This window comes from Mastomys coucha, unplaced genomic scaffold, assembly GCF_008632895.1.
Source record: "Mastomys coucha isolate ucsf_1 unplaced genomic scaffold, UCSF_Mcou_1 pScaffold9, whole genome shotgun sequence".
Classification (NCBI taxonomy): domain Eukaryota; kingdom Metazoa; phylum Chordata; class Mammalia; order Rodentia; family Muridae; genus Mastomys; species Mastomys coucha.
In genome coordinates, this window is record NW_022196915.1 from 58338526 (window position 1) to 58349472 (window position 10947).

Here is a 10947-nt window from a genome sequence, read left to right on the forward strand (position 1 = left end):
GTTAGCTTCTAAAAGAAAGTTGCCAGAACATATCTAAGTTTTATTTTCACTATCTTTTTGTCTATCTTCTAGGAATTGTGGCTCTAGATAGCATTTGCATTTGACTTCACCTGGTTACTCAGAGATAATCTACATGCTAATAATTTCATTTTATGTTTCTGTCTCTGTGAGTCTTGAAATGCAGTAACTTTTCTCAGTTATACATTGAAATACATTTGCCTAATTCCTCAAGTATCAGCCAGTATTACTTTGCAAATTTCCCATTAAGATATGTTTATCCATATGTTAATTAGCACAGTCACCTTTTACCAAATCAAATAGTTGCTGGATATCCCAAGATTCTATAGATCAACATGGTCTTATTTACTCCCCTAATTATCAGATGAACCTTTAAACTGCAACTATATTTCATTGAAAAAACATTGTAGAAGGTCCCAAAATTTTATGTTTCCCAATACTCTAGCTTGCCCTGTATAAATGGCCAAATTCCCCGAGTATTCCACAAAAATGTCACTCAAACAGAGACTTAGTGTCCAGATCCGAGGAGTCTGAGGCTGTCTGATCTGTGGATACAGCCACCTGTGTACTCTGGAGTTGTAAATAACCCAGCGAATCATGTAACAGGGTTACTTTGAGATGGAAGTTGTCCTTTAAATATCTCAGACTGCTCACATAGCCTTTCTCACACTCCTGGTAGATCCTGTTATGACTTTCAGATGTTCACACACTTTGGTTATCTCAAAATGCCCTTGCTGTGCATCATAGTTTAGAATGGTGACAAAGAAGGGCCATTGAATAGGAGGGTATAAAACATTACACATTGCAGACTGTGTACGAATGGAAATGTATGAATGCCAGGGCATGCTCTGAGAGTGTATCACCCCCAGATAAATAATGTGAAATAGTAATAGCAGTGGTCTTTTGCAGGGCTTAATCCTGGGCATGCTCTGTCCTTAGTACTTGAGGCTCAAAATCTCATTTAATCTCACTATAATCCTGTGAGATAACAACCATTATCTCCACTTCAAACATTGAAATTGGGGCTTACCAAAGTTAAATAACTTGCCCAAGGTCATGCAACTAGGAAGTGGAGATTGTAAGATTAAATCAATTGTTCTGTCCACAAAGTGTGAATCTTAACCACTCTTTGAGGCAAATGCACATCTCTAAATTCTTGAAGAACTGGCTAAAAAGTCACTTAGCCTGGAGTGATCTAGACCCTGGAGATAACTGTTGGATTTTCTGGCTTTAAAATAATATCCAATATCTAAGCCACTGTGGCCTCTGATGGGCTGAGACTGACATCCAGTAAGACTTCAGGAGTCTGTGTTGAGACATAATTACAGATAAAATTACACTTGGAGAAACACACCACTGGGTAATTTCATTGTTGGGAAAACATCAGATTATACTTATGCAAATCAAGGCTGCCACTACATTGATTTTATGGAGCTACTACCATATAGATGGTAGATCACTGGCCAAGACATTGTTATACAGCACATGACTGTGTACTTCCTACATTTTCATTGCATATTCATCTATTGTATGTGGCACTGTGCTATATAAGGACATTTTAATACAAGTGTTGTTCAGTGTATCAAACCAATAAATTGATCTGAGTTAAGAAGTGGGTTTCAATGATTTTATGTAATGATTATCATTATCATCTAGGTACGTGGTATTATGACACCTCTCTCTCTCTCTCTCTCTCTCTCTCTCTCTCTCTCTCTCTCTCTCTCTCTCTCTCTCTCTGTGTGTGTGTGTGTGTGTGTGTGTGTGTGTGTGTGTGTGTATGTGTGTGTGTGGTCATATTTTCCCAACAATTCAAAATGAACAGCTAGAGTGAAGATGATGTTTTTATAGAGACATAAGAATATAATGTTACAAGATAAAAAGAACTGCCACTAAGACATAATTGTGTAATAAAGATACACCCTTTACTCTTGATGATTATAAAGTATAGATTAAAATATAAGAAGTAAATCCATAATAATAATGGTCTTGCATTAGTGAGTTAGAGGATATGATTTGAAAACATCATCAGACATACCAAACTGGACACAGAAAAGCCCATGAGGTCTCAGCCTTACACAAAGGACTATAGGCAACTGAGAAAAGCTGGGAGTGGACTAGATGGACTTATCCAGGGAAGATCACACCAACTGGTTGTCCAGTGCAGAATGATCAGCCCTGAAAACATGTATGCAAGGAATATCATACAGACTGACCAGGCTATATGTAGGACTATATGAATGTCCTAGCATTTAGTGGAAAAGGAGGCCATGAATTTGAAGGAGAGTAGAGAGATATGTATGGGAGGGTGAGAAAAGAAAAAAGGGAGAAGTGTTACAATTCTAATCTGAAAAATTAGAAACAAATACATTAGAGGTCAATAAACAATTATTTTTAACTATATATAAACTACACATGAGTAAACTAAGGCTACTCCAACCTTTAATTGCATTTTGAAGATTTTAAATAAGCCATGTCAGTGAAGTATGCTCTAAATTAAAATACAACTGTCAGTAGAAATTTTGACAGAAAAATGTGACCTTAAAACTTCCCGTGTCAAGAAATAGATGATCCCCAGAAAGCTAGAAGAAATTCATCAGAGCCCTTCCCAGCCTCTTATTCCTCACCCTAAAATACTGCTAGCTACCACACTTAGGAGTAGTATTTTTCTTTTTTAACTCTATATTCCTAAATCCTGGATCATGCATCATTTTTATCTGAATTGTTATTCTTGTATTTTCTTTTTTGCAATTCACCCACTTTACTCCATTCTCACCAGTCTTTAGTGGTTTCATAATTTTTGTTTTTATATTTTGTTCAGTTATATGATTTTTGAACAAAATTAACCCACTTCATCCTTAATATTTGTGAGTATTTATACTGTTATGTGATTTGCATATCAATAGCACACATAGTTACTCCCTTTTGATGGTAAGTAATAGTCTATGGTATTCATGTGCTGTTTCATCCATATAGAGTATAAAAAGACAGGAGAATTAAGGAGAATGTATAGTGTATATACATATCCATATATTTCTGGATATATATAATATAATGATATCATTATCATTTTATGTCTATGTCTGCCAAAATCTATAGCACATTTTTTAAAATCAGGTTTCAGGCTGAGGAGATAGATCAGTGGGGAATATGCTTACCATGCATGTTTGAAGACCTGCCTGTGGATCCTCTGAAGTCATGGAAATCTGCACACAGTAGAAACATTCTGCAATCCCAGCACTCCTAAGGGGAGTTGGGGGATGGGGACTGGAGAATCTCAGGAAGATCACACCCCAAGTAGCCTGGTATATGCAGTAGGGAATAACAAGAGGGCGCATCTCAAATATGTGGGAGGGGAGGATGAACACTGCTGGTTATTCTCTGGCCACCACATATATGCAGTGGCACATGGCCACATGCATTCATACACATGAGATTTACTATGTATTGCTGCAAATATTATTTGTGGAAAAGAAAACAAAATTAATGAAAGAAGTCTTCTGTGATAAAGCAGAGCCATTCTCCACTTTGTACGAATATTAGATGTAACCTAAGTTTTCCCAAGATTCACAGCCTGAGGTCTGATAAAAGTACAGTATGCAATTCACTGGCTCTCTTTATACATACTGCTTATTATAAGACTCAGGCTATAGAGAAGTCCCAGGGTCCTCTTGAACACACTGCTTCTATAAGGCATGTATGCAACATGCTAGCAATGAAGACTTTATAACTGACTCACCAAATTTAGCAGATAAAAATACATTTACCTGTCATGATGAAACATCTATAGAAGCCCATCCTTGGATTAGAAGAAGTGCACATCCTTTCCACTACTCTTAGGTAGAAAGGCACAAATCCATTTATCTCAATGTCTTACAGGATTTTCCATAGGGCAGTAGTATGCATGCTGTTGACTATCTTGTCTCTATGGTGAGTGTATGGCACTCATTGTGAGGTCAGCTACCATGCTTGTTTTGTGATTGTCCTTCTAGAAGATGGCTCAACTACAAGGCTCAAAGTGATCCTCTGATGAGCTTTTTACCCTTTGGGTAGATCCATGTAACTAGATTTGCCTAAATATAAGGTAAGGCTTACTTACATAAGCATGTGTCCATGTGTGTGTTCACATGTACGCTCACGTGTGCATGCAAACACACACACAGAGAAAGAGGAGAGAGAGAGAGAGAGAGAGAGAGAGAGAGAGAGAGAGGAGAGAGGAGAGAGGAGAGAGAGAGAGTTTGAAGACACCAGCTCTCTCCTTGACCGACCCTAGTATTTATCTGTATTATTAGTCTCCTCTCTGGGAAACCTATAGAATCAATGAAAACACTAGACAGGGTTACCTCTTAAAATGGCTCAGCCAAGGACACTCAACTAGATTGGGTTGTTTGTTTGTTTGTTTGTTTTAGGGCACTTGCTGGCAGCTTGGCCAGTTAACTATGGTGAATACTGAGAACATGGCTGGGGCTTTCAATGGGAGCTTATCAAACAGACTCAAGGAAATCTGAGTTTGTAAAATGGAACAGCTTTTGAGTCTCTCTAGCAGCAACAGATCAGGATCTGCTTGCATTTTTAACATCTTTGCTCCTTGACTTTGCTACTGTTTTCTACTGGTTTAAGTCAACATTTAGAATACTCCATCCATCTAAGGCTGTGAATCAACAATACCTATCTATAGATCATCTTTACTTCACTTACAAAGACACCTTTCCCTACACAGACCACTGATTATAGTTGGCCATGCCTTAAATAACTGGCCAAAACTATTTTCCACGCCTAGATTTCACATGCTTTCTAGAACCAAGAGATTTCTTTGAATGCTGCGATGAGAGTAGCAACCCCACGACTATCCCCATGTTGAGTTCCACAGAACATTTTCCTTTCATAGAATTATACTTGGTAGCATGTCCATTCATTGTATCTTTTTCCAGCTCGGACTTTAAAGAGCTAGATGATTTCATGGCTCTCAGAGTTGACCTTATGGTTTCCAACGCATCACCCCATTTATTCCTTACCACCTTGTGAGGAAAGGCATGCTGTCCACAGTTTGTATTGATTTAAGGGTATGAAACTTAAAATGGTTAAGGATCTTCATCAAGTTCATTGATTGTCAGAATGTGGACACAAGCCTTAGGATCTGGACTCCATAGCTATTTGTTGTTGTTGTTGTTTAAAAAAATGGTTTACAAACAACTTACATGTATATCTTACTTCACATGCATGCTATTTCAGTGAATTTGAGTCAATATTTCAATACCTGGGGAGTCATGGAGAAATCTGGGTTTCCACTTTTGTTTTTTAAAGATATGATGATTGTCAGGGTTGTGTTCCTGCTTGGTAATGACTGGTTCAGTTTAGAACATGTGCTCTGATCTGTTGCTGAGCCCATTGCACATCACCGTGTCCTTCACGTCAAGATTGAGCATCAGCTGCCACTTATTATGGTGCTCTGGGGTATTATAGGGTAATAAGTATTTCAGGGAGAACATATTTCTGGTACTCATGACTATTTTGGAATAGGGGTAGTGATAGCAGAGCTGAGGAGAACTTCATGTTTGCAGGAAAGTGGAGAAAGCTATGCCTTTATGTAGAGGAGGTTATTTGCACATTACTTAACAAAGTGTTCTCAGCCAGGCTTCAGGGCAGTTGCAGGAAGCCCATAGCCAGTCACTATATCTCTTGGTTCTTTCCACATGGGTGGTTTTATAAACTTTACACCCTTGTTCACAATCATCAAAGGCTCACTATGGCTTTCAGAATAAAAGTCTGACCTGTTCAACTTGATATTAAGGAATCCAAGCCAACACCTTCTTTATAGTCCTGTTAGCTGCAAATTCTCATAGTCTCACTGCAACTCAGCTGAGTTCTGTTCAATCCAATGTGTGATGACTGCATGCTTGCCAAGAAAGAGACAATATATCTGACCAAATAGGAAAAAATGGAGGCAGGCTGTTCCTTAGAATCTTCCAACCACCATGTAAGATAATCAAACTCCAACGAATCCGGTGAAGGACAGAGTGGTCTGTGAATCTCTGCCTTCAGGCTTCTTCTGCTCTTTCTGTGACTCTCATAGCAGCTGGCTCATCATTTCCTTGTCCTGTGTAACTTCACGCACTTGCTATACCCTTCCCCCAGTTCCAAGCATCTTCTAAGCAGGCTCTCTCTTGTCTTTCTGTTGTTGCTCTATCTCACTACCCTTCCCAGACTACCTAAGCCCAGAGTTTACATCCTAGTTCCTCAATGTTGAAAATATCTTGGTTGAGATTTAAATTGCCTTTTTTCACTCCCTTTCTCAATGCAGTTTGAAGCTATTGTGGGAAGCAATGGAATTGTCATACATTCTGGCTCTGTAGGAGTTGAAAATAGACAATTAACCCCCAAAAATGTATTACCTTATAAATTATGCTCATCACAAATCTCCAAGGACACAGACAGCTTTGTTGCCTATTGAGACAGCAGATTTTCTACAGTTTTCTCTCAGACCAAATGGAGATAATAACTCATTGGGCTATTCTAAAAATAACTCTCCCAATACTGGTATCTATATTACATACATATGGTAGGTAGCCATCTTGAGCCCCTTCTATCTGCTTGATAACCAGAATGCTAATTGAAGTTATATCTATTGTGTAGTCTAGGCACTACTCTTTGTTCTGCTACAGATGAAGTGTGAGTCTACAGACCCCCAGCCAGACAAATCTGTGTTTGAGCACTAACATTCTAAATTAAGAATGTTACATGGCATTATGAACTATACATGTAGAATGGCAGTATATGGAACCAGAAACATGAAAAATTAGGTCCAGGTCATCTGTGCTTCTACAGATGTCTTCATGGATGGCTCTCACAGAAAGATTTTCTCTGATGACATTTAATCACATTCAAAAATCAAAGGATCCATGGATATAGAGATAGTTCATTTATGAGAACATATTGCTCTTTCATATGACTTGGGCTTGATTCTCAGAAACCATGTCAGATTAGTCATAACTGCTCATGACTCCAGATCCAAAGGGATAAATACCCTTGGCTTCTATAGGCACCTGAGTACAAATGTCCCTTTCTACACACACACACACACACACACACACACACACACACACACACACACACACACTTAATTAATCTTTAAAATATTAAAGGCAAATAATGTGGCATAGGGCTTCTGTAAAAGACTGGTCACCTTGGATCTTAAAGGAAGGATGTTTGGAAGATGACATATACTGTTCAAAAATATCCTTCCCTCTAGTCCTGATGCTACAGGCTGATATGACCCAAGCACCAGAAGCCACAGTGCAGTGAGCTGTAAATTACAGACTAAGGAAGAGATTTGAGGAATGAGAGGCCATGTCTACATGTCCAAAAACACCAAGATGCTTGCCTCCTTTGGGAGTTAATTTAAATCATGAATCACAAATCTCAGGCTGTTAACAGTCTCTGGTCCTTTGTTTACAGAATGATCAAAGTCGGACAAAATTCAAATTCAGGCATGAAAGGTACCTTTAAGATGGGAATGGCTTCTATGATCTAAATGTGTCTCCTACAAATCAGATGTGGGATCCTTTCCCCAGACAACAATGGCAATAGATGGAATCTGGTTAGATAAAGTAGTTAAAACATTCATGAATGGAGTCTGTACCCTCATAAAAGAGACCCAGGAAATGTGTTTGCCCTTTCTACAATGTAAGGACTTAGAAGGTGCTTTCTCTGAGACAGGACATGAGGTGTCACCAGAAATCAATCCCAACATCCAGAATGGCTAAGGGTAAACCTTTTGTGTTTATCCTGTAATAAAGCACCACTGGCACAGACTAAGTAGACTAATGTAGTGACAGAGGCAGCATGTCATGATGGCTTTCATCGATTCACTGGCATTATCAGATAACATCTCAAAGAGCAGAATGTAGGAACATGAAACACAAAGGAAGAAAGGTCTAGTCTTCCATCACATCATTAGTATTTGTGCTGGTCCTAGAATGGCTTCCAACTGGTAGAGTCTTAGCAGTCTAACGATGACTATCTTCAAGCTGGAGAATCTGAGAACATAGCAGCTGCTCAGTCCATTGCCCTGGACTCCACTGAAGTTCCAATCTAGCACTGAAGGGATGGAAGGTTTCTGGTAGACTTCTGGTCATGTGTCCACATTGGAAAGTGGAAGAAACTTGATTGTAGTATCCTGGAAGAATGCCAGCAGCAGCAGCAGCAGCAGCAGCAGCAGCAGCAGCAAGAAGCTAAGACAGGCAAGCAAACTAGCACTAATTCCTTGAACCTCTTTATTCCTGGGCGACTGTCCTAGGTGGTTTTATGTCAACTTGACACAAGCCATAATCATCAGAGAGGAGGGAGCCACAGTTGAGGAAATGTCTCCACAAGATCCATCTATAAAGCATTTTCCCAATTAATATCCAATGCGGGAGGGCCCAGTCCATTGTGGATGGTGCCATCCCTTGTGGAGTTGTCCTAGATTCTCTAAGCAAGAAGTCTGAGCAAGCCGTGGCATGGAAGCCAGTAAGCAGCACGTTTCCATGACTTCTGTATCAGCTCTTGCCTCTAGGGTCCCTGTTGTGTCTGAGATCCTGCCCTGACTTCCTTCAGTAATGAACAGCAATATGAAAGTGTAAGCTGAATAAAACATGTCCTACCCACCTTTCTTTTTGGCCATGGTATTTTGTTGAAGCAATAGAAACGCTAATGAAGAGAGATGCCTCCTAGAAGTTACTGCTGGGGAAAGGCCTTTTCCTCTCCCTTAGTAGTTTCTAGAAATGCATTCACATAACCATCCAGATCCTTGCAGCTTTGTTGCTTCCAGGTTCCATCTCCTTAACAATCAAGATTACCCATCACAGGGTTAGAGGATGATCTGACCCTGTGCAGCTGGAAGCTACAGGTGTTGCAGTGACTTGTGATTAGGCATAGATAAAGGACCCACAACCACTAGAATGTCTACAAGATCCAGAAAAGCCCTGGTACTTTCCAGTTTGGGAGTTGGCCTCTAGAGATAAGGTAACACCTTGTACTTATTTCTAGACAGTGAAGGGTGAGTCTTTACTTCAAGGTCAGACAAAAAAAATGTTCCTAAAAGATTTTAGTATTTCCCATCTTCTGCCCATGCAACCTAGAAGGCTTCAAGGTTGTGTAATGGCAACATGGTGGGATTCCTAACAGGCTGGGTCTGAGTTGCCATGTGAAGCAGCTAAAACATTATGTATACTTGGCAACAGTGACTGAAGCCTTTCTGTTGTTTGAGCACTGAAAATAAGTGGATACATATTCCCACTGGAAAGTCTAGTCTTTCTGTATGGCTACACTGAGCCATGCAGCCATGAGGAATGTTTCAATGGGCACAGATCTTGTGTTTTAAACTTTAATCAGGAAGTTCTTTACTCATTCCCTAGTTCCTTTTTGTTGTTGTTGTTGTTTGTTTGTTTGTTTGTTTGCTTTTTGAGACAGGGTTTCTCTGTGTAGCCCTGGTTGTCCTGGAACTCACTCTGTAGCCCACTGGAAAGTCTAGTCTTTCTGTATGGCTACACTGAGCCATGCAGCCATGAGGAACGTTTCAATGGGCACAGATCTTGTGTTTTAAACTTTACTCAGAAGTTCTTTACTCATTCCCTAGTTCCTTTTTGTTGTTGTTTGCTTGTTTGTTTGTTTGCTTTTTGAGACAGGGTTTCTCTGTGTAGCCCTGGTTGTCCTGGAACTCACTCTGTAGCCCAGGCTGGCCTCGAACTCAGAAATCCACCTGCCTCTGCCTCCCAAGTGCTGGGATTAAAGGCATATGCCATCACTGCCCAGCTTTTTTTTTTTTTAATATTTATTCATTTAATGTATGCGAGTACATTGTTGTCTTCAGACACACACCAGAAGAGGGCATCTGATCTGATTACAGATGGTTGTTAGTCACCATGTGGTTGCTGGGAATTGAACTCAGGACCTCTGGAAGAGCAGTCAGTGCTCTTAACCACTGAGCCATCTCTCCAGTCATTCCCTAGTTCTTTAACCATTCATTCATTCTCAGATTCAACAAAACCCAAGTGTTCTGAAAATCTGCTATCTGCAATAGGTCCAGGTATACATATGTGAATGCAGAATATCCATTTTCCAGGAGCCAAGAAGAAAAGGCATGTATGAAGGGGAAGGAATACAGAGAAGTGAAGCTGTGAAGACCACAAAAGATGTGCTCAGGCACAATTAAACATCAATGAAGTTTTATGTGGGGTGGTATCTAAATAACAGTGATAACAAAGAACTCAGAGGAACAAGAATGTCCCATTCTCTTACATTTTACTTGTGAAGGGGACCATGGGCCAACAGGTTACACATAAGAAATTTTCTTTGAAAGAACACCAGGACATCCCCTTTCCAGCAGGCTTTTCATCATTATTATTATTTTTATTGATCATTCCATTCATTTACATCTCAAATGATATTCCCCTCCACAACCCTCCCATACCATCAGCCCTTTCCTTCATCCCCTTTGCCTCTATGAGGGTGCTACCCTACCCTCCCACCCTCTTCTGCTCCACCACTCCAGCATCCCCCTAGTCTGGGGCATCAGACCTCCACAGAACCAAGGGCCTCCCCTCACATTGATATCAGACAAGACCATCTACTGCTACATATGTATCTGGAGCCATGAATCCCTCCCTGTACACTCCTTGATTGGTAGTCTAGTCCCTGGAAGCACTGAGTGGTCTCACCAACCATATTGTTCTTCCTATGGGGTTGCAATCCCCTTCAGCTCCTCCAGTCCTTCAGCTCCTCCAGTCCTTCAGCCAGCTCCTCCCCCCAACCCCCAACCCCCCACCCCCACCCCTCCCCACCCCAGCCAGCTCCTCTACCAGGGTTCCTGAGCTCAGTCTGATGGTTGGCTGTAAACATCTACATCTGCATTAATTAGGTCCAGTAAGCTTTTTATTTTTTTAATTAGATGTT

At 40.3% G+C, this 10947-nt stretch overlaps 2 long non-coding RNA genes across 2 annotated transcripts in view; one reads left to right on the plus strand and one right to left on the minus strand.

The window, feature by feature from the left end:
* Nucleotides 1-3979, minus strand: part of LOC116084984 — a 51333-nt gene extending 47354 nt beyond the window's left edge. The window contains exon 1 of the long non-coding RNA XR_004116341.1: nucleotides 3783-3979. This is a non-coding gene — a long non-coding RNA (uncharacterized LOC116084984). The remainder of the gene's footprint in view (nucleotides 1-3782) is intronic.
* Nucleotides 3980-3995: 16 nt separating this feature from the next.
* Nucleotides 3996-8661, plus strand: LOC116084985. Its single transcript, XR_004116342.1, has 2 exons — nucleotides 3996-4099; nucleotides 7471-8661. It is a non-coding gene; the product is annotated as an uncharacterized LOC116084985 (long non-coding RNA).
* Nucleotides 8662-10947: the final 2286 nt, after the last annotated feature.